Here is a 15,907-nt window from a genome sequence, read left to right on the forward strand (position 1 = left end):
TTACAAAATATGGTCGGACTTTCACACCTTCTTGTAGCTGAACAACTCCGCTCCCTCTTTTGATTGTGCACAGTCGGGTATTTGAACCTTTTCTTACCCGCTTTTTAGCAACTATGGTCGGACATTCACACCTTCTTACATCAGAACAACTCCGCTCCCTCTTTCGATGGTGTATGTTCGGTCATTCGAACCTTTTCTTACCCGCCTTTTACAAACTATGGTCGGACATTCAAACCTTCTTGTAGCCGAACACATCCACTCCTGCTTTTGATGATGTATGGTTGGGCATTCGCACCTTGTCTTAACCATTTTTCAGTAATTATTGGTGGACATTCAGACCTTCTTGCAGCCGAACACCTCCGCTCCCTCTTTTGATCATACATTGTCAGGCATTCGCACCTTGTCTTACCCGCTTTTTACAAACTTTAGTTGGACATTCACACATTCTTGCAGCTGACCCACCTCCGCTCCCTGTTTTGATCATGTATGGTCTAGTAATACTACCTTTTCTTATCCGTTTGTGAGTAATTATGGCTGGACATTCATACCTACTTGCAGCTGAACACCACCTCTCCCGCTTTTGATGATGTATGGACCGGCATTCTTATCTTTTCTAACACATTTTTCAGCAATTATGGTCGGAGATTCACACCTACTCACAGACGAACACCTCCGCTCCCTCTTTTGATGGTGTATATTCGGGCATTCTCACCCTTTCTCATCAGCTTTTTGCAAATTATGATCTGACATTCACACCTACTTGCAGTCGAACAGCTCTGCTCCCGCTTTTGATTATGTTTGGTTGGATATTCGATACTTTTCTTAACTGCTTTTTACAAACTTTGGTCGGACGTTCACACCTTCTTGCAGCCGAACACCTCCGCTTCCGCTTTTGATGGTATATATTTGCGCATTCGATCCTTTTCCTAGCCGCTTTTTACAAACCATGGTCGGACTTTCACACCTTCTTGTAGCCTAACAACTCCGCTACCGCTATTGATTGTTTACAGTCGGGTATTTTAACCTTTTCTTACCCGCTTTTTGCCAACTATGTTCGAATATTCACACCGTCTTACACCGGAACACCTCCGCTCCCTCCTTTGATGGTGTATGTTCGGGCATTCGAACCTTTTCTTACCCGCTTTTTACAAACTATGGCCGGGCATTCAAACCTTCTTGTCGCCAAACACATCCACTCCTGCTTTTGATGATGTATGGTTGGGCATTCGCACCTTTTCTTATCCATTTTTCAGTAATTATGGGTGGACATTCACACCTTCTTGCAGCTAAACACCTCCTCTCCCGCTTATGATCATGTGTGGTTTGATACTCGAAAATTCTCTTTCATGTTTTCTAGCAATTATTGATGGACATTCAGACCTTCTTGCAGCTGAACACCTCCGCAGCTTTTGATGGTGTATATTCGGGCATACGAACCTTTTCTTACCCGCTTTTTACAAACCATGGTCGGACTTTCACACCTTCTTGTAGCTGAACAACTCCGCTCCCTCTTTTGATTGTGTATATTCGGGCATACGTACCTTTTCTTACCCGCTTTTTACAAACCATGGTCGGACTTTCACACCTTCTTACAGCGGAACACCTCCGCTCCCTCTTTTGATGGTGTATGTTCGGGCATTCGAACCTTTTCTTACCCGCCTTTTACAAACTATGGTCAGACATTCAAACCTTCTTGTAGCCGAACACATCCACTCCTGCTTTTGATGATGTATGGTTGGGCATTCGCACCTTTGTTCTCCTCACCCTCCCTTTCTCCCTCCTCCTCCCCTCACCTGAAATTCACTGAGGAGATGATGGAACGGGTCAACGTTGGGCTTAGATCTACCCCCCAGCCCAATCCCTTTTTATCCCCCATAAACCCCCAACCAAAGCGGCCAAAGGTTCCCCGCCGAGCCCCGCCCCTACTAGATCAGCCAAAGCGACGGACCCCAGCCCCACCCCCTTGGGGTCCAGGCTGTGTGGATTCTGACAGTCGTGACTTTTCCCAGGACAAGCTGGGGGCCCTGTTCATTAGAAGATTTTAAAATTTCTGTACTTTTAGGTGACAGAAGGAGAAATGTGACCCAGTCAAAACACAGAGAGTTGCACTCAAAAAGATCTTTAAATAAAGTAAACATACCTTGTGTGCCACAGACTGCTCCCAAACACGAGGGGGCAAATAATACCTCTAAAACACTTAAGTTGGCTTTATTAAATGTTAGGTCTTTAGCTGGGAAAACATTCTTAATTAATGATTTTATCACTGAGCACACCCTGGATTTTATGTTTTTAACTGAAACTTGGTTGGAACAAAATAACAGTGCTGCTGTTCTTATTGAGTCAATACCTCCTGGTTACAGTTTTAACAGCGAGGCCAGAGTGAGCAGGAGAGGAGGAGGGGTCGCAGTCTTATTCAATGAATCATTTCAATGTAAGCAGTTATCTTCTGGAAATTTTCAGTCCTTTGAATATATGGCTATACAGCTGAAGGCCTCACCCAGAGTCCTGTTTCTGAATATTTACAGGCCCCCTAAATACTGTGCAGATTTTTCTGAAGACCTCAGTGAACTGCTGTCTATGATCTGTGTTGATTTTGACTGTATAATTATTGTTGGTGATTTTAACATCCATATGGACAACCCTCAGGACAGAGGGACTAAAGACCTGAGTAACACTCTGGACAACTTTGGTCTGACTCAGCATATAACAGAGCCCACGCACAATAGGGGGCACACTCTAGACTTAGTGATCTCTAAGGGTCTAAGCATTTCAAAGATTACTGTGTCTGATGTGGGCCTGTCTGACCATTCCTGTGTTTTCTTTTTCTTTTTTTCTTTGAGAGTACGATTTCAGTGCACACAAATGTCTCAACAGCAGTGATCTCAAAACGGTGTGTAACTGAAAAAAGTAGTAAGATCTTTAACCAGGTCTTCTCTTTAACACCTGCCCTTTCCGGGGGTTCAGTCAGTGAGGTCGTCAGTAGCTTTAATACTAAAATGTTAAATGTTATGGATACTATTGCTCCCATTAAGGTGAAGGTTATCTCTGGAAGGAAGAAGTCTCCATGGCGAAATTCCACACTGGTGAAAAATGGGAAAAGAGAGTGTCGGAAAACTGAGCGCAGATGGAGAAAAACAAATCTCCAGGTTCATTATGACATCTATAAAGAGAAACTTCACTCTTATAATTTACAACTGAGGAATGCAAGGAAATCCTACTTCTCTGACATCATCACCAAAAACAGTCATAATGCTCGGGCCTTATTTGCTACAGTTGACAGGCTAACAAACCCTCCTGTGTCAGTGGCAACTGAACTCCATTCCACCATGGCCTGCAATGACTTTGCCAAATTCTTCATAGACAAAGTCCAAAATATTAGACAAGCAGTTGGTACATCAGCAGCAGGTTCAGCATATGCACTGTGTCCACCGAAAACCGGTTTAAACACCATGACACTATTTCAACCCATTAACAGTAAAGACCTGGAGGACATCTTACGTCACCTGAAGTCCTCCTCTTGCTGTTTAGACATCCTACCAACAGGTTTTTTCAAAGGGGTCTCAAAGACTTTGGAGTCGGACCTGTTACTGATTGTGAACTTGTCCTTAACGTCAGGTGTGTTTCCAGAGCCACTAAAAACAGCTGTAATTAAACCTCTGCTGAAAAAGAACAATCTTGACAAGACGCAAATGAACAACTACAGGCCCATCTCAAATCTCCAATTTTTAAGTAAGATCATTGAAAAAGCGGTTTTTCAACAGCTTAATTACTTTTTAACACAAAATAACTGCTATGATACCTTCCAGTCAGGCTTTAGACAGCACCACACCACTGAGACTGCTCTGACCAAAGTGTTTAATGACATATGTCTGAATCCAGACAGTGGAAAAATGTCAGTCTTAGTTTTACTGGATCTCAGTGCTGCCTTTGATACAGTTGACCACAACATATTACTCAAACGACTGGAGAACTGGGCTGGTCTTTCCAGAACTGTACTAAACTGGTTTAAAACATACTTAGAGAACAGGAAGTACTTTGTGTCAATAGGTAACTTTACATCTGAGCAGACAAGAATCACATGTGGAGTTCCGCAAGGTTTCATCCTGGGACCTCTTCTGTTTAACATCTACATGCTCCCACTGGCACAGATTATAAAAAACAACCAAATAAACTACCATAGCTATGCAGATGACACACAGATGTATATAACAATGTCACCAGGAGACAGAGGGCCTGTACAGGCCCTTGGAAAATACATTGAGGAGATTAATGACTGGATGTGCCACAACTTCCTCCAGCTAAACAAAAACAAAACTGAGGTAATTGTTTTTGGAGCCAAAGATAAACGATTGAAAGTCACCACAGAGCTTCAATCTATAAATCTAAAAACTACCAACCAGGACAGAAATCTGGGTGTAGTGATGGACTCAGACCTGAATTTGGACAAACACATTAAGGCAATAACAAAGTAAGCCTACTATCACCTTAAGAGTATATCAAGGCTAAAAGATCTGATGTCTCAGCAGGACCTGGAAAAACTAGTCCATGCATTCATCTTTAGTAGGCTTGATTATTGTAACAGCATCTTTACAGGTCTGCCTAAAAAGTCAGTTAGACAACTGCAGCTCATCCAGAACTCAGCTGCTCGAGTCCTCACTAAGACCAAAAAAGTGGAGCACATCAGTCCAGCTCTGAAGTCTTTACACTGGCTGCCTGTCCATCAGAGGATAGACTTTAAAGTTCTGATGCTGGTCTATAAAGCTCTGAATGGCCAAGGACCAAAATACATCAGTGACCTCCTGACCCACTATGAACCTTCCAGACCCCTCAGGTCATCTGGATCCGGTTTTTTATCAGTTCCCAGAATCAAAACCAGACATGGAGAAGCTGCATTCAGCTTCTATGCTCCAAATGTCTGGAACAAACTCACAGAAAGCCTCAGATCAGCTGAAACACTCAGTGTATTTAAGTCCAGGTTGAAGACACATCTATGTTCAGCTGCATTTGAATAAGCTTGAGTTTCATAACGGAATCATGTTTTAACTAATGATTTTATCTTTCATATATATAATTTTTCTGATTTTATCTATTGTTCTTATTTCCTTCTTTTGTTTAAATTTTAAATCATGCTTTTTATTTCTACTGTTTTAATGTCTCTGTGAAGCACTTTGAATCCCCTTGTTGTTGAATTGTGCTATACAAATAAACTTGCCTTGCCTTGCCTTTTCTTAACCATTTTTCAGTAATTATTGGTGGACATTCAGACCTTCTTCCAGCTGAACACCTCCGCTCCCGCTTTTGATGGTGTATAGTGGGGCTTTCGAGCCTTTTCTTCCCTGGTTTTTAAAAATTATGGTGTGACATTCAGACCTTCTTGCAGCCGAAAACCTCCGCTCCCTCTTTTGATCATACATTGTCAGGAATTCGAACCTTTTCTTACCCGCTTTTTACAAACCAGGGTCGGACTTTCACACCTTTTAGTAGCCGAACAACTCCGCTCCCACTACTGATTGTGTACAGTCGGATATTTTAACCTTTTCTTAGCCGCTTTTTACAAACTATGGTCAGACATTCAAACCTTGTAGCCGAACACATCCACTCCTGTTTTTGATGATGTATGGTTGGGCATTCGCACCTTTTCTTACCCATTTTTCAGTAATTATGGGTGGACATTCACACCTTCTTGCAGCTGAACACCTCCTCTCCCGCTTATGATCATGTGCGGTTCGATATTCGAAAATTCTCTTTCATGATTTCTAGCAATTATTGATGGACATTCAGACCTTCTTGCAGCTGAACACCTCCACTCTAGCTGTTGATGGTGTATAGTCGGGCTTTCGAGCCTTTTCTTCCCCTGTTTTTACAAATTATTGTTGGACATTCAGACCTTCTTTCAGCCGAAAACCTCCGCTCCCTCTTTTGATCATACATTGTCGGGCATTCGCACCTTTTCTTACCCGCTTTTCACAAACCATGGTCGGACTTTCACACCTTATAGTAGCCGAACAACTCCGCTCCCGCTATTGATTGTATACAGTCGGGTATTTTAACCTTTTCTTACCCGCTTCTTACAAACTATGGTCAGACACCTCCGTTCCCTGTTTTGAACATGTATGGTTTGACATTCGCACCTTTTCTCACCCGCTTTTTACTATGGTTGGCCATTCACAGCTTCCTCTCCACCATACTTGTATGGTGGGATATTCACACCCACTTGCATCCGAAGACCTCCGCCCCCACTTTTGTTGATATTTAGTCGGTCATTCGCACCTTACCCGCTTTTGGCAAACTATGGCCTTCTTGCAGACAAACACCTCTGATATCGCTTTTGATGATGTAAGGTTGGGCATTCAGACCTTGCTTCACCTGCTTTTCACCAAATATAGTCGGACATTCCCTACTTCTTGCAGCCGAACACTTCCGCTCCACCTTTTAGTGTTCTATGGGGTATTCACACCTTTTTTTTCACCGCATTTTATAGATTATGGTTGGAAATTCTCACCCACTCTAATCCGAAGACCTCTCCTCCCGCTTTTGTTAATATATAGTCGGGCATTCGAACCTTTTCTTACCCGCTTTTTACAAATTATGGTCGAACATTCACACCTACTGGCAGCCGAATACTTCCGCTCCACCTTTTAGTGATGTATGGTTGGCATTTGCACCTTTTCTTACCCTCTTTTTATACTGATTGCTGAAGATTAAGTTGTTCTTTCTCAAACTACAACATTTTTTTAATTGTTGAAACTTGATTTGAAGTGGATAGATAAGGAGGACAAACAGTTTTAAGTCAGGCTGATAGAAGGAATTAATTTTATAGCAAAATCTGTATTTCGTCATATGTCGAGAGATGCTTATTGCTGAAGAAGTTCTTTCTCATTCTACAAAGTACAACGTTGTTTATCATTGAAACTTGATTAGACATGAATAAATATTAAGGACAGAGCAGTCTTAACTTGGTTTGAGTTAAGGAATTCGTTTTATAGGAGAATCCGAATTCGTGCATAACTTGTAAAATAGAGCTTATTTTCGGATTCCTGAAGAATGAATCTGGTTCTTTCTCATAATACAAAGTTTGTTGTTTATTGTTGAAACTTCATCAGAAGTGAAGAAATAAGGACAAACCGTTTTAAGTCAGTTTGATAGAAGGATTTCATTTTATAGCAAAATCTTTATTCCTTCATATCTCCTCGAGAGAAGCTTATTGCTGGAAATTAGGTCTGGTTCTTTTTCATACTACAAAATACAGTGTTGTCTATTGTTGAAACTAGATTAGAAGTAGATAAATATGAAGGACAAAGCAGTTTGAACTTGGTTTGAGAGAAGGAATTAATTTTATTGCAAAATCCGAATTCATGCATAACTCGTCAAATAGATAGTGATGTGTCGTTCGTGAGCGATTCGTTCGATATGAACAAATTTTTTATATGACTCGGGAGTAACGAGTTGTCTCAGTGAGTGATTCGTTCATTTTCATGCAGTACCCTTCCTCACCACATGGCAGGTGGCAGCTTCATAAGCTCAGTCAGCAGGACAGGATACAGTATTGATTCGTTCACGACTCAACTCCTCGGGTGCCGGGTCCTCGCACAGGAAACAGTATTGATTCGTTCATGACTCAACTCCTCGGCTGACGGGTCCTCGCACAGGAAACAGTATTGATTCGTTTACGACTCAACCTTGGGTCTTCGTTCATTTGTCACGTTTCAAATTCTACATTTCATTTGACAGGCTGAAGAGCAGTAGGCACAACAGTTCGTTCACAAACCGGATCATTAATCTCATAGACTATTCTACCATCAACAACTTGGACACCACAATCGACTCTCTAGATGCAGAAAAAGCATTTGATGGAGTGAACTGGAAATTTTTATTCGCAGCATTAAACAAATTCGGGTTTGGGTCACACTTCATCAACTGGATAAGGATATTATATAGCTCCCCAAATGCAAGTGTCAGGACAAATGATCAAACTTCTCCAAGCTTCAGTCTGCAAAGAGGTACAAGACAGGGTTGCCCACTTTCTCCCTCACTTTTTGCTATTTTAATCAAACCTTTAGCAGCTTCTATCAAACAAGATAGAAATATTAAAGGCATCTAATCCCAAAATATTGAGCATAAAATAAGTCTTTATGCTGATGATGTATTACTTTTCCTTCAGAACTCACAGACATCTCTCACTCACACAATCACACTCATAAATAAATTCTCAGCACTTTCTGACTACTCTATCAACTGGTCTAAGACCACAGTTCTGCCCATTAACTGTAGGGTCCAGAATATACCTGCGATCACTTTACAGTCAGGAAATATTAGATATTTAGGCATAAACATTTCCTCCAGGCTCTCAGAGCTAACAAAGCTAAATTATGTGTGAGTAGAGGACGATCTCTCTCGTTGGAAGTCCTTACCTATATCACTTATGGGGAGAGTTACAACCATTAAAATGATGATACTACCAAAAGTTAACTATTTGTTCTCAATGATCCCCATAAAACCATCTGCTACTTGGTTTAAGTCACTAGATTCATGCATCTCCAAATTCCTGTGGAAAAACAAACCACCACGTATTAGTTTAAAAACCCTACAGAAGACCAAGGACAGTGATGGATTAGATTTACCTCATTTTCAGCACTATTCCTTAGCCAATAGGTTACAATATATATCAAAATGGTTTAAACCTTGTTGTTGTCACAGTTCCCAGAGACGTTGTAATCGTTGAGGATTCTATATTCACCCCCTCATTAGAGGCACGTGTTGCAGATTGATGACACTGAATCTTCTTCTCTGTTCATTGCTAGCATCATTCCCAGCATCGTAAGTGTTCGTGGCATTGTTAGCCTCTTCTTCTGGATCTTGATATCGAGCATTCTTTTGTATTTCTGGTTTGTCAGTCCTCTCTCTTCATTCATCGGAGTCTTCGTGTCTTTGTCCTTGAGTTTGGTGATTTTTTCTTCTTTTGATGCCTTGACACAGTGTGACAGGTGATACCACGTGGGAGATCCTTTAACTTGGACTGCTGTCTCTGTGCTGCGAAATGGCTGTGCTGCTCAAATGGTCTCTCCTTCATCATATACACAGTTATCTATACATCACCTTCCACCATGAAGCGTTGTCCCTTTTTGTTTCTCTCTCTACAACTCAACACAACTCAACACAGTTTATATACATAACATTCATATACATACTAACAAACATTCTGCTAAGGTTTCTTCTCTTTTTCTTTTTTTCTTCATCATGTCAGTTGATGACTGTGTTTTGACTGTGAGAGTGCAAATGGTCTTCCATACCTTTTCTCAAATGGAGTTCATCTTGTGCTAGTTGGAGGATGCATTTTTAGGATGGTAAACAGTAAACCCAATATTTCCCATTTCTTCCATGATTTTTTTCAGTCTTGACTTAATTATTCCATTGTGTCTCTCCACGAAACCTGCTGATTGTGGATGATATGAACAGTGGTTTCTAAGGTCTATTTTAAGTTCTTTGCCATCAGTGAGATGACATTGTTTACAAAGTGTGTCAAATTATCACTGAAGATCTTTTCAGGAATTTCAAATCTAGAAATTATTTATTTTACCCATGCTTTTGCTACTGAGAGTGCATCTGCTTGTGCACATGGAAATATTTCAGTCCATTTGGTAAAAACCTCTGTGGTCACTGAGCAGAATCGTTTCCCTTAACATTAATTTAGTTCAATGAAATCTACACAATAATGAAATAATGAAATCCAAACAAATATGTTGAAAAAGATACACTGGCTTAGGGAATTATCTTCGTTTTGGTCTTAGATTGCCCTGTGGATTGTATTTTGCACATATTTGACCTGCTAGACAAAACTTTATTAATTTATTTATTCTAAAAAAAATTTTTCAATAATTAGTAAAACCATATGCTGTAAAAACCTTGTTCATTATTGCTTCCATCCCTCCTGTTGAGACATGACATGGTCCATGGCTCAATACTGCAGCATATTTAAACAAATTCTTTGACAGTATGGTTTTCCTTCCGGTCATTCATACGAGTCTATTGTAGATGACAATTGAATAACATCTAATAATGCTAAAATATTTGTAGTTTATACATTTAGCTGTGGATGTCAACATACCTGTTTTTCCAATGCTGTGTTAACACATGTACAGTTGAGAAGGCATACTGACTGTCAGTGTAAACGTTAACAACCTTTTTGTTATTTAATTTACAAGCTTCAGTTAAAGCTACCAATTCGACTGCTTGAACAGAGTAATTTTTTAGTTGTGGTTGTTTTAAGAAAACTTCAGTTTCTGTTACTACTGCAAATCCCGTAGCATTTGTGCCATCAGGGTTTTTTGCTTGACCTGTCGAATAAATATAGTTATTTCTGCATTTTCATAACGTATATAATTAAGTCTGGCCTGGGTAAAACACTGATGGTTATTTCTGACATGCAATCATGAGGCTTTCCATCTGTGGGGTAGGTAGCAGTGTAGATGGATTAAGTGTGGCACATCTCTCGACAACAAGGTGTGGCTGTGAAAGAAGAACAGTTATGTAGGAGAGATGTCTGGTTTTCTTAAGTAACCATATCACAGCCACTGCATGAGGTACCTTAAGTGTTAATGGGTGAAATAACACCATAATTGTTGATGCCTGCACTGCCAATGGCTTCTGGCCATTGATTCAAAAGTACGATCTCGTCACTTTTTCCCCCTTTCAGTGGACACTGGCCCCTAATTACCGCAATTCAGCAGGGGGTCTTTCATTAGGCGTACTGGACTCCCCCGTGCACGGTTTCAGCTCCAACCCTGGACGGCGGAAAAAACATCGAGATCTGATTTGAGGACCCAATTGTTGAGAAAATTCTCTCAATGAGACTCAGAGTTGCTGGAGTCAGTTAATGCAAAGGTTTAATCTTGCAGCAAGCTCAAGAATGTGTGTGTGTATGGGTGTATGTGTGCGAACGTGCGTGTGAGTTTGTGTGTGTGAGACTTTAAAGAACCTGTTATCCACAGGCAGGTCTTAACTAGTATGGCACGGGTCCAGCCTGTCTCGTCTTTTTTGGAAGGTCCAGCGCTCGGCCGTAACCCTTCTGTCTGTTTGGACTCTCACATACATTCGGTTAATCATAGAAAAACGAGAACAAAACTTTTTAGCCCCTTAAATTCATAAAACGGACATGGTGCAGTTATTTCCATTTTAGAAAATAAGAGTAATCACCACCATTCCTATAAATTCTGGATATTCTAACAATCTGAATCTTTTTTAAATGTTCGATGAAGCCCTTTGCTGTTCTGTTTAGAGACTCGGCTGATCATAAACCAAGTTTTGCTCTTGAACCAAGCTTCTAAACTCTTCACCTTTTTCATTTCTCAGTTTGTATTCACTTTAAAACTGATTAAAAGAAAAAATAAATGAATGCCTATCAACAAATGTGGGATCTAAACTCTACTGCTTCCTCTAAAATAATTTCTTTTCTCAATTCAGAAATGTGTGTGTCTAAGTCACAACACCCGTGACAACGGCTTTCTTTTCTCTCTTTTCTCTACACTCTGCACTGTGAGCACACACACCAAATCAGAAAGGCTTTTTTCTCTCTTTTCTACATTATGGACTGTGGGGACACAAAACCGCTCTCTCTCTTTTTTTTTTTGATTGTGTGCCAGGGCGTTGTCTCACGTATTAGATTATGCTTAAGATACGAATGGGTTTATCAGTCACATCAGAATCCATACATACTGATCCTCCCGTAATAAAACGGTCAGATCTTATCAAACACACTTTGTTTCTTGTGACAATCAAGTCAGCGAAAAAAGCGTATACACGTCAAGACACTGAATCAAGTTTGCCACAAGAACTCATAAGTTTGACAGTATTGCTCTACCGTCAGCAATCATACACCCATTTTATTTTTGTGAGACTTGTGCAGGCACCTGTTCATCTACTGTTCTATCACTATGAATTAGTTTATCTATTATCGATAAGGATACTTCTACAACTACTATCAAAGTATGTCCGGACTTCTTATGTTGTCAGTTGCTATATATGAATAAAAGGGTAGCTACTGACAAGCATTAAGCATGTCACACAGCCCAAACATATAACATTTCAGGACACACCACACAGTTAACAACCACAGTGAAGCGTGTCAAAGCCCAAACATATAACATTCAACAGGACACTTACACAACACATTCAAATCAAACAGTCAGACAACATACAAGAACATATACCCCAGCCGGCATTGCTCCCTGCCTATTTTCCTACAGCTCACTATGTGTGCGCACACCTTTATTCACAAACTCTTCAACTTATACTCTTTTACCGAAGCTGCTACAGCTCGATTGGCCGAATACCATGAGATCCTATTTCGGTGAATTTGACATCTGCCTTACATTGCCATCAGTTAGATGACATTGTTTACAAAGTGTGTGAAATTATCACTGTAGATCTTTTCATGAATTTCAAATCTAGAAATGATTTATTTTACCCGTGCTTTTACAACTGAGAGTGCATCTGCTTGTGCACATGGACCAAGTAGGAACAATCGGGCCCTATTCGATGGCTGCCTTGTCTTTTACTCTGTGCAAAAGACAAGGCAGCAACAAAAACACCACGGGAACACCGTATTGAGGCTTTGTTCTGACCGCTCATTCGGTGTCGCGTTTCTTTCAAGCAATTCTCCCGGTTAGCCCGCACTCGGCTCGCTCCCAGAGCCGTGTTAAAGTCTGCTTCAAATCAAAATAAAAATGATGGTGTGGCCATTCTAATTAAAAATCCGCATGTTCTGGTGAAAGGTAGCACAGTGGTGAGAGACGGACGGGCACTTTTAGCACAATTGAATATTATGGGGCAAGACTTTAACCTCTTAAATATTTATGGTTTCAATGGACAAAATGACAGGTATGACCTTTTAGAAGATATACAGCTTTACATGCTAGGTCTAAACCCAGAGCTCGACTTCTCTTAAAACCTGTTAGGCATTTTTTTAACTCTAAAGCAGTAAAATCCTGTGTCAAGTGTGCATTCTCTTTTACGGTTTTGTCAACGAATTTTAAAATTTCTGCCGATGTTTCCAAGTGCACTGGTTTCTCTTTGTACATGTTACTATAAAAGGTATGTACAGTTTCAATCATCTCTGGTGTGGATTTTGTTAAAAACCCATCTTCTCTTTTTAGATTTTGAATACACTCCTTTTTATTTATAACTTTCTTAAAAAAGTACCTTGTGCATTTTTCACCTTCCTCAATTTCCTGCTCCCTGCTTCTTACAAAAATTCCTTTACTCTTTATTTCTGCTAAAACTGACATTTCCTTTATGACATCTTTGATTTCTTCATTAAAGTCTATGCCACACTGATTTAGTTTAAAGTAGCGCTGTAAGCGTTTCTGTAGTTCCATCATACATCTATTCTCTTTCCTTGTTTTACGTTTACCTTGCTGTTTAAAAAAAGTCTGGGTGGTTTCCTTCACCAATTCCCACCATTGTGCATGTGTTTCGTAAAGGTCTTGAAGGGTCTGCCACTCTTTATAACGTTACCTGTACTGACTGACTATGATTTCATCCTCCAACAGGGAACAGTTGAGTTTCCACAGACCACTTCCTACCGTCACACCAGAAGGGGGTGAAAGGGTGCAGGAGAGCATAAGGTGGTCTGAAAAGAAAACAGGGGTTAATCTAACATCAGTGGGTGGGCAATCTCTAGTAAAGAAATAATCAATGCGAGAGGCTCTGGTGCCATCATGACTAAACCAGGTGAAGCCCTCCTCTCTGGGATGCATGGTTTTAAAACAGTCAGTAAGCTTAAAATCCCTGCATATGGCCTGAAGTAAAATCGAAGTCTTATCCACTTTAAAATCTCCCCCTGCTCTTTTTCTATCTTTCCTGCTCAAGATACAGTTAAAATCCCTTCCTACAACTAAAGGTACTTGCCCTAGCATGTAAAGCTGTATATCTTCTAAAAGGTCATACCTGTCATTTTTTCCATTGAAACCATAAATATTTAAGAGGTTAAAGTCTTGCCCCATGAAATTCAAGTGTGCTAAAAGTGCCCGTCCGTCTCTCACCACTGTGCTACCTTTCAACAGAAAATGCAGATTTTTAATTAGAATGGCCACACCATCATTTTTATTTTGATTTGAGCCACTCCATATCGATAAATGGGACCACATTTCCTCCCATTGTCTATGGTTTTTTAAAAAAGGTAGTCCACATTCTTGTATTAAAAACACATCTGATTTTATGGAGTCTAAGAAGGATAAAATACTCTGGGCTTTTGTCTTTGATTTCACACTTCTCACGTTTAGTGTTGAGAAGGTGAGAACTATTAAAAGGATAAAGGAAAGTAGGTAGGTCGTTTTCGTTTTTCTAAGTTATCAAAACAAATTACACACTCAGGTTATTTCTTGGGAAACTAGCTCTTCCTTCATTTCTTTAGGTGAAAAGTGAGTAGGGTGATCTATATTTCCTTTTCGGACTCTCGGTGTTGGCCTCTTACGCAATGTTGCATTTAACTTTGAGTCCCTGGGGGTTGATTGCAGAGCTAAAGTTAAAAAGGAGACCTCATTTGGTGAGTCGGAGGGGAAGACTCTAGGTTCTTCCACTGAAGAACTGTCTGAAAGGGACCTAACCCTTCCCCTCTTCTCTGATACCACTGGGGAATCAGAGGACAACTCAGATGTCGTCCTCTTCGGCTGTTGACCTTCGGGGAGGTGAGTTTCTTCACTAGACTCACCTGTCTGCTCTTCCTCCTCATTTAGCGTAGCTCCACCCTCTGCCTGTGAATTCTCACAGACTTCAGCACTGAGTGGTGAGGCCTCTACAGGCCCCTCCCCTTTTTGCTCCTCACTTCCAATCCAAGCTTTTGGCGGGAGGTTTGAATTTATTGGGTCAACCTCTTCACTTTGATCACCAACTGCCACCTCTGGTCCTTCTCTTTGTTGGCTTGACTGTGGCTTTACCGTCTTTAATTTGTTGGCAAAAGATTTAGGGCAATCTCTGAAGAGGTGATTTAATTCTCCACAGAGATTACATTTCCTGCCATTTGGACACTCTCCAAAAGTGTGCCCAATTTCTCTGCACTTCCCACATATCACCTTGGTACAAGCCTCAACCAGGTGCCCATGCTCACCGCACTTGCGGCAGAGCTTGGGCTGCCCCTGGTAGTGGATGTAATCTCGGTTTTCGAGGTGGCCAGAGTGTCACTTTGCATCTCTGCCCACCCGCTGCACTGAGCACTCTTCAGCCCTTTTAAATGGTATAACTTTGCACTCCCGCACGCTCCAGCGAGCACCATTCAAGCAACAACTTTGCACTCCAGCTTCGAACATCGGCACAGTCGCAACAAGTAAGGCGATTCTACTCAGAGAAGTCACTCTGCACAGTAACAAGATTTCTTTTGCACAGACAGAAAGGGCTTCACCTGCAAAGGTAAAGCCTGCCAAAAATAGAAACAACTCATTAGTGCTGCTCTCCACGGAAGTCTTTAGTAAAAGGCGAAAGACTTGTACGTTATGAAGAGAAACTAGAGTACGATTATCCGTCACTGCGGGAGCAGGGCATCAGGCTAGTTGGCATAGCCACCTTCCCCATGGTGAGCTTTGCTTGGTTGAGACGCTTGCTCCCCCCCCTTGCTCCTTGGCTGACCAAATAGGAACAATCGGGCCCTATTCGATGGCTGCCTTGTCTTTTACTCTGTGCAAAAGACAAGGAGGCCACAAACACCACGGGAACACCGTATTGAGGCTTTGTTCTGACCGCTCATTCGCTGTTGCGTTTCTTTCAAGCAAATCTCCCGGTTAGCCCGTACTTGGCTCGCTCCCAGAGCCGTGTTAAAGTCTACTTCGCATTCACTCTCTTTTCTCAGCAGACTAAAAGAAACTTCTATCCTGCACCGCTGTTTGCTTTTTCACAAGAGCAGAGAAGAGCGCACCGT

At 41.1% G+C, this 15,907-nt stretch overlaps 1 non-coding gene across 1 annotated transcript; it reads right to left on the reverse strand.

Moving 5' to 3' along the window:
- Nucleotides 1–15,391: 15,391 nt before the first annotated feature.
- LOC140265593 (U5 spliceosomal RNA) lies at nucleotides 15,392–15,505 on the reverse strand. The gene has a single exon (XR_011906303.1). It is a non-coding gene; the product is annotated as a U5 spliceosomal RNA (small nuclear RNA).
- Nucleotides 15,506–15,907: the final 402 nt, after the last annotated feature.

The sequence above is a fragment of the Leuresthes tenuis genome, unplaced genomic scaffold (assembly GCF_036924035.1).
Source record: "Leuresthes tenuis unplaced genomic scaffold, fLeuTen1.0.hap1 SCAF_12, whole genome shotgun sequence".
NCBI classification, from domain to species: domain Eukaryota; kingdom Metazoa; phylum Chordata; class Actinopteri; order Atheriniformes; family Atherinopsidae; genus Leuresthes; species Leuresthes tenuis.